At 41.4% G+C, this 17,868-nt stretch overlaps 1 protein-coding gene across 1 annotated transcript in view; it reads right to left on the reverse strand.

The window, feature by feature from the left end:
• TSPAN8 (tetraspanin 8) overlaps nt 1-17,416 on the reverse strand; it is a 127,653-nt gene extending 110,237 nt beyond the window's left edge. Inside the window, exons 1-2 of the mRNA XM_065558942.1 lie at nt 17,157-17,416; nt 3,319-3,443 (exon numbers count right to left, since the gene is read on the reverse strand). The gene's annotated coding sequence lies outside the window, so the exon portion shown is untranslated. The remainder of the gene's footprint in view (nt 1-3,318; nt 3,444-17,156) is intronic.
• Nucleotides 17,417-17,868: the final 452 nt, after the last annotated feature.

Genomic DNA, 17,868 nt, shown 5'->3' on the forward strand with positions numbered 1-17,868 from the left:
AAGACTTTGTTCGTGAGTGAGCATTTACCTAAAACCACAATTTTCTGTTACCATTAATAGTAGGGCTGTCGATTAATTGCAGTTTTAATCACATAATTAAAAAAAATCGCCGACTATATGCGACGCCGACTATAACAGTGCCATGAGAACACCCGTTCTCACTTTCAGGTAACATTGTGAACAAGAAGCGGGCAGCATTATCTCCTGAAAATGTAAACAAACTTGTTTGTCTGAGCGAATGGCTGAACAAGAAATAGGACTGAGAGGACTTGTAGACTCTAAAGTTTTACATTGTTTCATTTTTGAATGCAGTTATTTTTTGTACATAATTCTATATTTGTAAATTCAATTTTCATGATAAAGAGATTGCACTTACAGTACTTGTATTAGGTGAATTGAAAAATATGATTTCTTTTGTTTTTTACAGTGCAAATATTTGTAATAAAAAATATAAAGTGAGCACTGTACACTTTGTATTGTGTTATAATTGAAATCAATATATTTGAAAATGTAGAAAATATCCAAAAATATTTAAATAAATGCTAGTCTATTATTGTTTAACAGTGTGATTAATTGCAATTAATTTTTTTTAATCGGTTGACACCCTAATTAATAGTATTGACTAGAAAAACAGGAAGGAAGGATGAGTATAGGGCAGCAGGCTCTCAAACTGTGGGTCGGGACCCCAAAGTAGGTCCTGACCCTGTTTTAATGGGGTCGCCAGGGCTGGCTTAGATTTGCTGGAGCCAGGCTCTAAAGCCTGAGCCCCACCATCTGGGGCCGTAGCCTTCAGGTTTCGGCCCTGGGCAGTGGGACTCAGGCTTTGGCGTTAGCCCCCCACCTGGACCAGTAGGGCTTGGGCGGGCTCAGGCTTCAGTCCCCCTTTCTGGGGTTGTGTAGCAATTTTTGTTTTCAGAAGTCAGTCACAGTGCAATGAAGTTTGAGAACCCCTGTTATAGGGTCTGGAATGGCTGGGGAGAAGCAAGTCCTGAACTGATTCACTGCCTTTAGTTTTCCTTTCTGACATTCCAGAATGATCAGGGAGAAGGAAAAAAATGTAATTATAGGGTTAATAAGTTGAAATTCTCCCTTCTTACCCAGGGCTGGCTCCAGGGTTTTGGCCGCCCCAAGCAGCCAAAAAAAAAGCCGCGATCGCGATCTGCGGCGGCAATTCAGCGGAAGGTCCTTCGCTCCGAGCGGGAGTGAGGGACCGTCCACCGAATTGCCGCCGAATAGCTGGACCTGCCGCCCCTCTCTGGAGTGGCCGCCCCAAGCACCTGCTTGCCAAGCTGGTGCCTGGAGCCGGCCCTGTTCTTACCACAGAGTGTCACACTCACCCCTCACAGCGCTGGGCTGCAATGCACTTCCACAGGGTAGGAAAAGAACACTTCTAAAGGAATCAGCCTCTAAGGGCTTGTCTATATGTGTAAATGTACAGCTCACTAACCTGACGCACACTAACAGGCCACATTGACCCTATTACTGCATACTAAAAGTTCCCTAGCATGACTCTTTCTTTTCAGTGCACTTTTCAGCCCACATATATATGCAAAACAAGTCAGGGATTTGGATATACTGATTTTAGATTATAATAGGTAATTAGGTTGCAGAAACCTAAAGTAATGCATATTAAAATTGATTTACTAGTTTTGGCTTACAAGGATTATAAGGACAACACTGGTTGGGTGGTGCTCCCTCCCTCATGGGGGCTGGCCCAGGGCCGCTGCACCCCCCAATTGTTCCTCCATACCCCCCCAGCAGGGCATGCTCCACAGTTTGGGGATCTCTGCTTTAGAGCTATGAAATACTGCTCATTTGGTGTATTGCTCTATCCCAGTGAACATCTGTCTATATCACAAAAACCAGTACGTTCTGGAGTATTTCAGCAAAATTGATAATCTTTGCTCAGTAACAATCCAGAAAGCAAACAGCAGGATTGTTGCATGTTAGGAGTGAGACGCATTGACAGAAATATTTGGAACAAGAGCATAACGGCTCCCCACACTTCTTGCTCATGCCATCAGCTATCAGAGCATTAATGAGATGAAGTCCAAATTTAAGAAAGACAAATATTTAAGGATGAAAAATCTCATGAATCTCCGGGGGGGGGGGGGGAGGCGGAATGTTAATTTACACTGTGTGTGGGGTGTTAGGAGACCTTTTATAAAACCTCTTGTTTGGTCTTCAATGATTCTGAGGTATTTTTGTTGGGCACAAAAACTCTATAAACCAGCCACTACTAACAGTTTCCTTCTGTGAGGGACTTGATTTCAGCACAGCTCATAGCGTAAATCCAAAATAAATATTCCCAATAAAAGAAAATTGAAAAATAGCTCCCCTGTAATCACATAATTAGTGGTACAACTTGTTAACCACTTCTGTGAAAGCAATTTTCAAATGTTCACCATTCACATTGTCTAACACATCATTGAGCCAACTGCTCGAAAACTAAGTATTGATTAAATTAAATCTGATCTGTACTGTAGTTACTGACATGGGGGGAAATCCTGCCTTCTCTCTGCAGACATAGGAGCCTCCAGAGGTACCATAGGGAATATATATCCTCAGCATGCTGGCTCACTTTGCCATAAGAACGTTTGGAGGATGGGGCAGTGGTATGGCATAAATCTAAGCCCCTCTGGGCACAAAGTCGACCAACCAGCCCACCCATGAACTGATCTGCACTCATCGGGGGGAGGAAAATACCCCGCTGAGAGGAAGTAAGGGCCATCGAGAGGAGTCCAGGAGAGGAAGAGTCCTTTCGTAACTCCTAAACACAGCTCATTTACTCAAGATGCATGCAGGACTCAAGATTTACCCCATAATTAGCTGATCAGACAAGTGGAATTCTGTAAAAGAATGTAAAGCAGTGGAAAGATGCTGCATACTGTGCTGCCATAATTTGCATTCAGTCAGGATGAAATTCACAGCAGCAAGGAAGATGTCCAGGACACAGTATGTTCCAAGCTCTACCATAGAAGAATCACTGTGTGACCCTGAGCAAGTCGCAGATGAGTCTCTGTGCCACAGTTTCCCCATCTGTAAAATGGGGATAATAATACATACCTACCCGATGAAGGTATTGCATTCATAAATGTAGGCAAGGCACTCAAATACAATTGCCATAGTACAGAAATATTTATAAATAAATACAAAATTATAAAACTGGAATCTGTTTGCAAACCGAAGTCATTAAGGACGTCTGTTTAGTTAGCTAACCTCCCCATAACAACAAACAAAACAAACAAACAAACAACACTCTTTGGAGCTACAAGTCTAATTAAATGAAATCTATTAAACAGGAGGACTTCCACTCACCCTACAATTGCCAGCCTTCTTTAACTGTGGAAACATGAGTCTTCTGATGTGCTGATTGCCACGTGCATGTAATCTTTTCTCCCACGAATCATGGAAATATAACCAGAAGGGACCAGTTCATCCACCTGTAATGAGATACCAACGTTCCAGTTTGTCATAACTTAAAAACATAATGAAAAATCGATTAAAATGCAGAATATCTAAAGCATTTAGTGAAAAAATGTTCATGTTTAGTGGAATCAATAATGTATACAGGACAACTTGTGCTACTGTAGAATTATTCAGTTCACAAAGTCCTTCACACTGGAAAGGATCTTTAGGTTTACTGGGGTCTGAGGCTTTATCTTGAATTATTAGGCACCTACTATTGCCTAATTTCAGCACTGGTCTGCACTCTAGCTGCACAATCTGAAGTATTTATATCAACATAAAAAGGATAGCCTGTGTAGGAAAAGAGCTTTCTACTGTTTCCCCTGTAAGATCCTATTTTCAAATGTGTGGGACATCCCCTCTGGGGCAGGGAGGCATGAAGGACGGGCCTCTCAATACAAACTTTTTTTTTTATATAACGAAAGCTAAGAAAGTCTCTAGATGTTATGGCTCTGAAGAAAGCCTTCAGAGCATGAAATGGGCATAAGGTTTTGTCTACACTACAGAGCCTTTGCTGGTATTGTGATGCCTGCAGAGTCCTCCAGCAGTGTAAACCAATAGGAGTTATTTTGCTGGCATAGCTTTACCACCTACCTGAGCATTAGGTCAGCTAACAAACACTATGCTGTTGCCATAGTTCTGTCTATATTGGAGCTTTTGCCAGCATACCTACATTTGTTAGAGGGGTTGATTTTTCACACTCCTAGCCAACATAGCTGGCAAAACTTTATACTGTAGACTAAGCCCAACTGAGGGAGAGATGTCTGAGTTTACAAAAAGCCAGAAACTATAGCTCTGAGGTGCGAGCTTAACTACTTCACTGCTCAAAACATGTAAGAAAGGAGCAGTAAGATTTATACCAGCATTTCCTGAAGTGGAGGGTGAGGGGGAAGTGTGATGGACTAGCTGTAGGAAGATGGAGAAGATGTATAAATATAAAATGTAAACACATACCAGGGCTGAAAGGTGGAAAAAAGGGGTGGTATTTATTGGTTTCATTTTCCTGAAGGGAAAGATTTCAAAAGTTTGGGAAACACAACAGTAGGAAGATGTAATGATCTGTGGCCACAGAGACTTCAGTCACTAGCTACTCCCCACAAAACAGCTGCCCGGTAGTAAAGCAGGTATGGTACGCATGTCCATCAGGTCTATAATCCCAGTCCTTTGCCAATTGGAGTAAAAGAAGAATCTTTATTAGTAATACTAGTACTGATTGCCAGCTGATGGCTCTCCCTATAGATTTTCCAATACGAACATCATTATTAGAGTCACTAAAAGTGCTGCTTCACAAACCTGAAGCAGAATCAAAGGCAAAACCAATGAATGGGCTCATTGGTCACATTTCCAGGTGATGTGTTTCTCCCACACTATTACAAAATAATATGTTGTACTTATGTAGTGCCTTCTATCCAAGTAATCCAACATGAACGAATTAACCTTAAATAGCTGGACCTAAATCAAGGGGCTCACTCCTGCAAGAGATAAGAATGATCACAAGCATCACCACTTTCAGAACTAAATCCAAAACTCATTTCTTTTGACCTAGCTTTCCCTCTTATGCTCTTTTCGCAGAACACAACACACACACAAAATAAATTAAGCTACTTCTCCTACCTTCTGGGAAGAAAGAAAGAAAGATATATTGTTATTGCTATTTCTGGTTTGAAGCTACTTGGGAAGCTCTCAGATATTTCAATGACAGGGGACATATAAGTTCCTAGATAGACTGTACAAGTAACTGTGCAAAAGAATCGTATTCAGAGAAATGGCTACAGGGATTGAGGTCTACACGAAACAGCATTCTGGCTCACACAGCCCTTATGATAGGTTTGGAGACAGTCAGATCAATTTCCAAGCAAATGGCAAGCCAAACATATTAAATAATAAATACATCTCACTGAGGCCAGTCATTCAGTCTCCATTAGTTCAAGTGTTCTTCCATCTTGAAATGGCTTTAGTCTACCTTGGAACCCAAATCAAATTGAACAATATAATTTGGCTTCAGCGATTAACATGAAAATAAATACAGCATCTAAAAGAGCTAATGGAAATACATGATGTAGGGTAAGTATTGCCATATGTTGTTTGTGGAGGAAGGTAACAGGAATGGAATGGACAATGCATACATCTTCCCCAGAAATACATCATTCAGCAAAATAGTTTTGAAGCAATAGGAGTCACAAGGGAGGTCAGAGTTTAGACTAAAATTCTTCCTCTAGAGGAGTTACTTTTAAAACTCTCTGCCTATTAATTAAGAATAGCTCTATTTCTACAACTGCCTGCTACTAAGGATAATCACCGTAGAGGACTTGATTGCCAGCTGATGGCTCTCCCTATAGATTTTCCAATACAAACATCATTAATAGAGTCACTAAAAGTGCTGCTGAGCACAGACCTGAAGCAGAAACAAAGGCAAAACCAATGAATGGGTTCATTGGTCACATTTCCAGGTGACGTGTTTCTCCCACACTATTGCTCCTTCCCTGGCCTGCACATACTTGTGTTTGTAATTGACTTTCCTGCCAGTATAGTTGTTTTTAACTTGTAGCTTCTTTTAGAAAAGTGAAATCGGAACCTATTAAACGCTCCTATTTTACTATTTATAAGTGAAACTAAAAGTGAAATAAATCCTTCTACGACAGCTGCTTAGAGGAGAAGAGAAGAAAACCCGGGGTGTAGGGGAGACCAATAGGTTTCCCCTGCATTTGCTGCTACATGTAAACTCCAGTTATCACATTCAAGTGATCTGAATTTTTAAGCTGTACCCCAAATTGAAATATGTACAGAAACAAATTTCATTTATCCAAAACTCTGATTATCACAATGTTTCAGATGACTTTGTGGCATTCGAATAATTGGGGTTTACCTAAATATACAAGTTAAAATATTATTTTAAGTAGTGAAAAGATGGACATTATGCTGTTTTTTACTCTCTCTCTCTCTCTCTCTCTCTCTCTTTATAAGACAAATCTCATTGACATAAATTAGATGATCTGGTGACTTCATACCCTTACTTCTTTGGAGTTGTAAACAACTATATGACAACAATAAAAGCCACCTAGAGCCTGGTTTGGGATGACAAGGGTAAAAAATTTCAAAAATTGGAGGATGTGCTTCACAAAAGCTAATTTTGCATGTAAGTGGGAACATGTATGCACAGGCTCCTATTAACCAATTTGTCTATGGAAACCAGGAGAATGTGTGGAACAATGTGCATGCATGCACCTACTTCTGAGCTTCCAATTGGTGGAAATTTGTCCCTTAATGTTCAAATCATGCTAGAATGGAGGATTCAAAACATACAGGAAGAGAGAAAGCAACAAGATTTGTTCTTCCACTAGAAATCTGTCCTCTGAGAAAATAAAAGCACAAACATAGCCAAAAGCATGAAGCATGAGGTCTATAATTTAATACTTGAGGCCTCCCATCCATTTACTAGCTAATAGACACAAGTGTCTATGGAAAAGGAGAGCACAAGTCCATCTAGTACAAAAATGGTAGGACCATTGCATCTTGGAAAATGATCAGTAAAGGTTTACATGTATATGTTTGTTCGCTATTGTATCTGATTTGGCAATGTACTCACATTTTCTTTGAACTATCAGTGAACTTAGGAAAGGCTTTCCAAGGTGCTTACTACAACACAATTTCAAAACTTTTTTAAAATGTGAATTTTGTTAAAACCAAGAACCTTTCCCGTGAAGTATTGGTTTCTACAAATCAGCATTTTCCAGTAAAATACATAATTCAAAAAATTCCACATCAGCTCTATTCACAGCCCCTTGAGGGATTCATTGTCATTACTTTCAAATTGATATTGGATAAATGTTCTGCTTTGTTTGAGTATAACTTGTAATGCAGTGATGAAAAGTCATAGGATGTTGAAATGTGAAAAAAAAAAGTTTTAGTTATTTAAAATGAGATTGGAAATAAGCTGTAGAATTCTAGTATTTCCTGATATCTAGTTTTTATAGGAATATAATTATATATGATTATACTAATATCACACATATCATATCACTATATAGATAGATATCAGTCTACAGTATTTAATTTTAGGAACATTTTAAATGCATCTGGCTTTTGACAATCCTTTAATTTATAAAAGTTCACCAAGAGAATTAAAAAGGCATATAAGGAAATTAAACATGTTCGGTTTGAGGTTTGCAGAGAACACTTCAAGCATTTTATATTTTACAAATATTGTAAAATCCCATCTGGTGTTTGAGAAGTATTTTACTATCTCCTGCTGGGCCAGGCAGACATTGGTTTGCATGTCTGCATGTTCCCATAATATTAGAAAAAAAATCTGATGGATGTGGACCAAGCATAGCGAAATGATATAATACCACAGTTCCATTATTCTGTGTTCAGGAATGAAGACAAACGTCCCCAGCTTCAGAATAAGTTTTACTTAATGGGATTTTGTGTGGAAAATGTGAGGAGTAGTATTTCTCCAAGTAGTACAATGTTCAACATCTTGAGAAAGATAGATGGTTATGAGCAATAAATAATTTCTGATTCTGTTATACATTTTGTTTTCTAGAGAATTCATTCAGAAAATGTAAAATAAAAGATATTCCATTTTGATATACACACTTTTTCTTCTTTGTGCAGCTCACATTGCCTATTAATCACATGTAAGTCCCTACCTCCTAATATTCTTCTAGACTTTGGAGCCTGCTTTATGTGCATTATATCCAATTTCCTCTGAAGTAAATAAGAAGAAACCCACTTCTGATCTCATTTAGACTGGTTATACACTGATTAACACCTTTCAAATAATTAGAATTTATTACACTAACTGAAGTAAGAGGAGACTCAGGCCCAAGTGTTCAAACCAATGTGACAGTGATACAGCAGCTATTATACAAAATATATTTGAATAACTTAAGAAATGATTTGATAACATTCAACATTTTCAAGCCAAAAAATTCTAGTCCTTTGGCTCAGAATAATTAAAAAAAAATTACTGTCCTCATTTTTTATAAAATTTAAAAGGTCAAAATCAAAACTAAATGTTCCAAAGTTACTGAAACAAAATATTCTGATTGACCCAATTTATTTTTTCCAGATTGTTGGTTCACAAAATTGAGATTTTCACTTTTCATCCTGATTTGGAATGGGGAAAATTTCTGAAATCTCAATTTTTTTTCTGGGATGGAAAAACTGTTTCCTGCCCAGCTCAAGCTATGAATTCAGTTTAAACAAATTGACTTTCTGAAAGGGAGCCTTGTCTACATAAAAAGACAGACAGTGTCCTTGTAACCAGGGCCGGCTCCAGGCACCAGCTTACCAAGCAGGTGCTTGGGGCGGCCACTTTGGAGAGGGATGGCACGTCCAGCTGTTTGGCAGCAATTCGGCGACCGGTCCCTCACTCCTGCTCAAAGCGAAGGACCTTCCGCCGAATTGCCGCCGCAGATCACGATTGCGGCTTTTTTTTTCTGTTTGTTTGTTTTTTGTTTGGCTGCTTGGGGCGGCCAAAACCCTGGAGCCAACCTTGCTTGTAACAAACTCATTCCTTGAGATCTGAGTAGTATTTGATTTATCTGGATATTTTAAAATATTCAGTATGTTTGGACTAGTCATCTTATTTCTTTTACCAAACATCTCTGCTTTAAGGCAGAAATTCATTTCTGAATACTTTATGAAAGATTCATCAAATTATATGCAATTGATGTTAGTCTATTTCTGTCAGCTAAAAAAAATTATTCCATATGGAAAAATAAAGACTCATGGTCAGTTCTGCAGCGAATATTAATTGGCATAAAGCTAATAGGTGAAATCCAGAGCTCACTGGAGTGGGGAGCTTTCCCATGGAGTTCAGAGGAGCTAGGACTTTACCCATTGACTTCAATGAAGCTACACTTATTTATACCAGCCAAGAATCTGGCTCAAGCAATGTTTATGTGAGCAAAATAAAACTGTTCAAATATAAAGATTTAATTCAGTTTATAGAAGTGTTACGATCATTAGACTTGACATCTGAAGGTGTTCAGTGGAGAGCCGAAGTCTACATATTTATGTTATACGTTGACCAGAGTGTCTGTTGGGATTCATTTTCAAGATGGATGCAAAGAATTATGAGCACAGCAATACACTTTTTAATCATGACTTTTGTATGACTGTATACTCAAAAGTGCATGATGCAGTAAAGTCACAAATGAATTGTGTGTTGTCATCTTTCAATCACAAAGATTAAAAAATGCCTTTCGTTGCTCCTCTTTCTCTTCATTGTTTGCCAGATTTACAAAAGGTGAACACCATATCCACACACATTTTACGTGCCTAACTTTTACACCAGTATGTACACCATCAAATTAGGTGTTTCTTAAAACACATACAACACAGAAAATAGGTATGCTGATGTCAATGGGAGCCTATTGGCTTCAATGGACTTTATAAATTTCTATTTACATAAAAAATTATGAGCAATTTCTGTATGCAGTTGCAGAAAACAAACTTGCAATGGTACAAAGACAAGTGTGTCTGGATCTTTGACCTCGTTTTATGAAAATCTGGTCCCATATTTAGGATATAATAAGGAGTGTGTAAAGTGGCTTGTTTTATTAATAAAAACAACAAGGAGTCTGGTGGCACCTTAAAGACTAACAGATTTATTTGGGCATAAGCTTTCATGGGTAAAAAACCTCCGTTTTTCAGATGCCGTTGTTTTTGTGGATACAGACTAACATGGCTACCCCCTGATACTTGTTTTATTAATGTAGCTGTTATTATAGCTGTTGAAATAATATGAATTAATTGTTTTATTCCCCATTTCTGTGATGTATTAGTAAAGTTCCTGATGTTTTCGTGTGATCTGCAGATTGTGCTTTTTGCTTAAATATTTTTAAGACAGTAATACTGTCAGGATAAAGATAAGCCAAAATAAATTCTGCTTATGAAACTTTTACTTTGGTTAAGTAAACTATATGCATCACCTACCCATTTGACTGCATCCATTTACAGACAAAATCTGCCTTCATAGAAATTTATGTGCAAAAACAAGGGACAAAGTTTAAGAGCTGGATAACTTTAGTGGAGATCATTTAATGAGGGTCTTATCATTTAGTTCATCAGTTCCACATGTGGCACTCCTTTGAACTTAATGGGAGATTTAAGTGCAGCTTGACAGAAGAATCAGTCCTGAAATGTTCCCTAGTGAGAAAGAGGGTTAGCAAGATACAAGCAGATGGTGTCCTGAGGGAATACATGGAGTAGGGTGTACCTTATAGGGCAGTTATATTCAAAAGACAACTCCATAAAATTGTGAGAGAAAAGGTGGGTGTGGTAATATCTTTTATTGGACCAACTTCTGTTGGTGGAAGAAACAAGCTTTCAAGCTTCACAGAGCTCTTCTTCAAGTCTAGAAAAATGAAATCAGTGTCACAGCTAAATATAGGGTGGGACAGATTGCTAAAATAAGGGGTTGACATATGGGTTACCAATTGTTATGAGCCTTAAAACCAGTATCTCTGCTGAGTGATTTTTTAGCATCTAACTGAATTATGAATTTAATTTCCCAGGTTTGTCTTTTGAAGATGTTGTGCAGGGTTTTTTTTGAGGATGAGAACTAAGAGGTCAAATATGGAGTGATCAGCTTGGGGAAAATGATCGCCCATGGGTGATAGGGCGTTGTCTTTTATCACACCACCTACTATAAAGAACTCAAAAGAGACCTCACACCACAAATTCACACAGGAATTTAAGGATATCAAATTCTTCCCCAAACAAGTCCAAGAGAAACTAACTGCATTTCCCATGAACCCACCCCAGGGACCTTCTACATCAGGGGTTCTCAAACTGGGGGTTGGGACCCCTCAGGGGGTCACGAGGTTATTACATGGGGGGTCACAAGATGTCAGCCTCCACCCCAAATGCCACTTTGCATCCAGCATTTATAATGGTGTTAAAAATATAAAAGTGTCTTTAATTTTTAGGGGGGTGGGGCGTCATACTCAGGCTTGCTATTTGAAAAGAGTCACCAGTATAAAAGTTTGAGAACCACTGTTCTACATGCTTCTCAAGATACACAGAAAAGGGAACCCAGGCAGACCCAAGCCATGGAACTCTTACTGATGTAATATCAGAACTCATCAAAACCATCTTCAAACCACTCACTGCACAAAGGGACAATTTCTCTCAGGACACAACTAACTTCCTCCAAAAACTCCACAACATTAACAACCTCCATCAGAACACCATTTCTGTCACTACAGATGTCATCTCCCTGTACACCAACATGTCTCACCTCACCATTCATGACAGCATCACTGCATGCCTCAGATATCTAAACAATGGACAACACCTCAGATATCCATCCCAAACATATCAGACTCATCCATTTCATCCTCAGACATAACTTTACATTTAACAGCCATAGGTATTAGGATGGCTTCCCCATATGCTAACCTCTTCAGGGGCCACCTCAAGGAAAAGTTTCTGGAAAAATTCACCATGAAACCAATATACATTGATGATATTTTCATACTCTACACAGGTGACCTAAGTTCCCTCAGATTTCAACCACAACTTCAACAACCACCACTCTTCCATCAAACTCTCTCTAGAACATTCCCACACCAGCATCAACAATGGACACTCCAATCAGCTTCAGCAATGAAACTATAGACGCCTATATACAAGGAAAGATCCTTTTTTAATCATACTGTCCAAGTGCAAATGCAATTACTTTCAGGTGGCACTTTTGTCAACCATCCTACTCTTACTGCATGTCTCAGCACTATACCCATCTGTTATAGACTCTGACTCCAACCCCCATCTGCCCTGTCCCAATCTTTCTTTCTCATCTGAGTGAGTACTATGAGCCTCAATAAATCTTGAATTATCTCCTAGTTAATGGTCCCAAATGCTAGCTGCCATTTCTGTGTTTCACAACTTACATATGGAGAGAATATGTAACGATACAATCACTTTACCAATAAGTAACTTTATCCACACTGCTACAGTGTAAGAAGCTTTTCTTTGTCTTCCTATTTAAATAATTTGACCAAGAGGTCTCAGATATTGGTTGCCTGTCCTTGGTCTCGGCTAACGTGTAAAATGTATCCTTGCAAGCTCCAAAACCGATCCTTCAGTCTTTTCTTCAAAAGATCTCTCAGAAGTAACCTAAGAAAACCAGAGATGCTGGTCCACCTGCTGGATTCCAGATTGACAAATTGGAATATCTTCATCAGAATACTCAGACCTCACTGGTTCAGGAGCCAAATTAGCAATCATCATTACCCAAAAGAGCCACAGTAATGTGAATTAATTGTTTCATTTACTATATAATTATTCTCACAGCAAAATGACTGACCAAGTATTATTATTTTATCAACTACAATTGGTTAATAGCATAGTTAATGTATCCTGATTGGTTAATAACTTAGAGTGGTTGATAATTAAAATCACACCATGTTTTAATATCATGTGCTGCAAAGAGCCGCAAGAGACACATTAAAGAGCCACTTGCGGCTCTCAAGGCTCAGTCTGAGTATCACTGATCTACACAATGAGTGTAAGGGCCCAAGTCACAGACCTCAGATGCCGTATCTTTACACAGACGCTCTCCCACAATATTTACTATGACAAACTTGTTTCCAAAAATATTAGAATTTGTATAAAACAGAGAGACATTGAAAAGAAAAATAATTACAAATTTTAACTTTCATAAAATACACATAGATGTTTAATGAATATATGGCTCCCACAAGATTTTCACAGGAAATACGTAGAAGATTAAAAAGGAAAACACTTTAATTTTATTTACTGTATGATAGGATCGAATGGGCTAACACTCACACAGCACTGGAAATCCTCTGCATATTTTTATACTCACTTTTTAAAAATTCAGACACTCAGATTAGCAGAATAATCTGCTCTGCCACAGATTGTAGCTGTACAGAGAAATAAAAGATGTAGAACCCAGTCCTCTCTTCCTCACTCAGGTCCTGATCCAGCAAACCATCCATATTCAGCAAAGCGTTTAAACACATGCTTAAGTGCTTTGCCGAATTGGGGCTTCAATCCTTAGTCAATCAAAACTCCCACTGATTTCAAGTATTGAATGAATAAGGTCAGAGTAAGAACTAGAAGATCAGGCCTTATAGTGGTGTTAAGTCTTTCTGTCATACACAGTCAAAAGTGCCTCATCCTACAGTGAGTTCCACCCGGGCAGATCCTGTGCCCTCATGGAAATCCATCTGAACCCAATTCAAGTTAGTGGAGTTTTAGCAGCAGAGAAACTGGCTCCCTGTTTCTAGCCCTGCAGGGTCATGAGACATTACACCTTAAATTTGAATATTATCCATCCTGCCCCTCAAAGCTGTGTAAAGGGCTGAGGGAGAAGAAAATTCCAAATCTGAGCACAGGAGACAAACATTTATCTAGTGAGCTGTTTTGCTCTGTTTGTTTGCACTTTAGATTTGAAGCTGCTCAGAAGTTTAGAGAGAGTTAAAAGCCATCCAGGTGTCAATGCCTTTAGTGCAGCAGTCCCCAAACTGTGGGGCATGGAGGAATGTTCTGGGGTGGGGAAGGGGACAGCACATGGTGGGATCCGGGCCAGTTCCCATGGGGGGTGGGCAGGGAGCACCACCCAGCCTTGCTCTGCCCCCAGTCCAGCTCTGGCTCCGGCTCCAGCCTGGCTCTGCCCTCATTCCCTCTCTGCTCCCAGGCCAGCTCTACCTCTAGCCCTCGCTCCTTCCCCATCCCCTGCTCCACCTTCAGCCCAAGCTCCTCTGCTGAGGAAACTTAGGCTGTGCAGTAATGAAGGGGGACACGGACAGAATCCATTACTAGTAAGATGTGGGGTTCCATGCGGAGCGGATAAAGCACACGACCAATGTGGTTGCAAGCTGAATCAAATCCTGTTTATTACAAGCTTTCTTTTATAGTTTTTTCTCAACATTACATAACACAATTAGGTTATAATAACACATCTACGGATTGGACAAGAAGGAGAATCATGTGTTTATCACATGTATAGCCCCACACCGATTGGTTCAACCGTTCCTTACATAAGGCCATGATTTGTTTACCTCATCTTATATAATCCTAGACCACCAGGGGGCCTTACATAAGGCCATGATCATCTTATATAATCCTAGACCACCAGGGGGCCTTACATAAGGCCATGATTTGTTTACCTGGCAAGTGTCCCATCGTGACCCTTACCTCCTCATGGAACTTTTCATTAGGTTGGTGTAGGGATGATACATCCCCACACCTCCCCCCTTTTTCTTAAATAAGGCCTATAGGAGGGTCCAACTAACATTAGGACAATTACTAGCCACCTGACTACTTTTTTTGAACCTATAAAACTGACGACAGGTGACATTCAACAACTGGGAAATATATAGAGAACTATTAAAAACATAATATTACATAAATACCCACGAAAACCATTGGGGTGTAAATAAGGATAGCCAATAAGACATATTTTAAAGGGATCCGATGGGGTGGCCATGGACAAGCAAAAAGGGCTTCTTGGCCAGTCTGGTTCGCCCAGGTGACCCAAACATTTTGTCGTGGGTTAACAAAAGGTACAGAGTTTGGACATACAAAGACCCCTGCTCCTATAATAAGGAGTCCGAACAAATAGAAGTACCACATTATCAGGTGTCTAGGCTGTGACAAACAATAAGTGCAGATCCGGTGCTGCGGGGTCGTCGTCCGGCTCCTGCGTGGCGGCGTCGGGCTCCTCAGCAATTCGTGTCTTGAGCCACGGCCGGACCCACTTCGCTGGAACCCACCGGGGACCCGCATTGGTGGAAATACATGCATATCCCCGTCCCCAGGTTAGTAAATCCACAGGGCCCTTCCATTTCTGCTGTGTATAATCAAACCATCTGACTGGGGGGCTTACCGCAGGTAACTGGTCGTGTTTCATAATGCCCGAGATGTGTCGGACAACTGGTGGAGTGTCGTGCGCCCCTACCTGTAACCAGTTGAGGACATAGAGCGCCTTAAAGAGACGGGCATGTGGTGTGCGCATGAGCGGGTCGAGGGCAGCTCCCCCTTTTGTTTAAGCAAGAGCGTTTTCAGGGTAGCGTGAGAGCGCTCAACGATCGCCTGGCCGGTGGAGTTACCAGGGATGCCAGTGAGGTGGGAAATACCCCAGAGGGACAAAAACTGTGCCGTACGGCGAGAGACGTACCCAGCACCATTATCGGTTTTAATAGAGGCTGGGACGCCCATAACTGCAAAGCATGCCTGCCAATGCTTGACAACGTCCCGGGAGCCAGTACTGGGCAACGCTGTGGCCCATAAAAACCCAGAAAAGGTATCGACTGTAACATGGAGGTGTTTAAGGGAGCCAAATTCAGAAAAAAAGGTGATATCGGTTTGCCAAATTTGGAGGGAAGACAGACCGCGAGGGTTCACCCCTAACGAGAGGGATGGTTGGGAGGACATGCCGTTGACAACTGGGGCAGGATGCCACAACAGCGCAGGTGGTGGCTAACGGGAGCATGTCCGCAAATTTAACAGAATCATAGGGACACATGGCCTGTCCCACAAAGATCTGCTCAATCAGGGATTGCACATAGGGATTGTGCAGGCCGTATGACATAATGGATTTCTGCGCCTCTCTAACAAGCTTCCAATCCAATGGAGCCCAGTGCCGTCGGTCCGGATGATGTGGGTCCGTCACGACCGGGAAGGCGCTGGGGAGGAACTGACCTTCTATGTGGGCTTCTTTAATTAAACCAAACCATCTACGTGCCGGATCCGGTGGGCCAGGTCCGCCGCCCGTACCCGGATCACTGTCTGGCACTATGGGCGAGGGGGCACCCGAGGAGTACGCAGGAGGGGCTATCGGGTTCATTGTAACGAAAGGATTTGAGGACGGGGCCACCAACGGACGGCCAGGTAGCGTGCGGCGAGGCGGCTTTGGCGGCGGCATGCCAGGGTGTAGCGGATGGCCTGCGCATCCTGTCAAGCAGTCCCACATGCCGCAAGCACAAGCTTTAGCCTGGCCAGGGGGGGGCCCGGATACGTTCGTTCGATAGTCCAATGTAGGTGGGCCCCCTTTCAGGGCTAGGAGCAGGTGAGACTGCGGGGGTGCCTCTCCGGCAATGCGTGACACGCGACTCAAAAGTTCCTGTAGTGTAAGGCCTTGCTTGTACATTTCAGCTCTAAACTCCTGGTCCGAATTTAAAACCTCCATAGGAGATTCGGTGTCGGGGGGTAACGGAATATCACAAGGGTCAAGTTCCGGTGCCGGAGCCGACGGCGCGAGCGGAATAAAGGTGTTCTCACCTCCAAAAAATTCTCGCGCTCCTACGGGCAGGACAGTCGGCGGCTCCGTCGGTACAGGTGACTCAGGCTGAGAGGTCACCCTTTTTTGAAAAAGGTCATCTATTGCCGACTGCACCTCAGCTTCGGCTGTGAGGGTCTCAATCAGTTTTTTAGATTTCCACCAAACTTGGCTCAAGGAGATAGCCTCTTTGTTGCCGTGGGCAACCGATTCCCATAGATCGGAGCCGAGGCTTTCCCAGACTGCTTTATCAAAGACAGTATCAGGAGTAACAAAAAACCCGTGTCTCTCCCCCCATTCCAACAAACGGGACAACGCGTCAGAGGGAAGCTTCTCTCCCCGCTTTTCAGCGATGCATAATAAAAAATCATGCACCGTCTCCTCCTCTGCAGACAAAGCAGAGCCCATTTTATTAAATGCAGCCGCTCACCTGTGAGCTCACGAACGTCTCTCTCGGACGACCAGGAGCCGGTATCCTCCGGTACCTCCTGCCGCGGCTGCCACCTCCGCCTTTTCTCACCGAACGCTTTAGTCGGCTGCCTCGATGTCCAAGCTGAATCACGTCGGGGTCACCATTTGTGGGGTTCCATACGGAGCGGATAAAGCACACGACCAATGTGGTTGCAAGCTGAATCAAATCCTGTTTATTACAAGCTTTCTTTTATAGTTTTTTCTCAACATTACATAACACAATTAGGCTATAATAACACATCTACGGATTGGACAAGAAGGAGAATCATGTGTTTATCACATGTATAGCCCCACACCGATTGGTTCAACCGTTCCTTACATAAGGCCATGATTTGTTTACTTCATCTTATATAATCCTAGACCACCAGGGGGCCTTACATAAGGCCATGATCATCTTATATAATCCTAGACCACCAGGGGGCCTTACATAAGGCCATGATTTGTTTACTTCATCTTATATAATCCTAGACCACCAGGGGGCCTTACATAAGGCCATGATTTGTTTACCTGGCAAGTGTCCCATCGTGACCCTTACCTCCTCATGGAACTTTTCATTAGGTTGGTGTAGGGATGATACATCCCCACAGTAAGAAGGGGTGCAACAGAAAAAGTTTGGGCACTATTGCTTTAGAGAGCAGAGTACAGGTGAGTTGAGCAGAGGTACATGATAA

The sequence above is a fragment of the Chrysemys picta genome, chromosome 1, assembly GCF_011386835.1.
Source record: "Chrysemys picta bellii isolate R12L10 chromosome 1, ASM1138683v2, whole genome shotgun sequence".
In the NCBI taxonomy this organism is placed as follows: domain Eukaryota; kingdom Metazoa; phylum Chordata; order Testudines; family Emydidae; genus Chrysemys; species Chrysemys picta.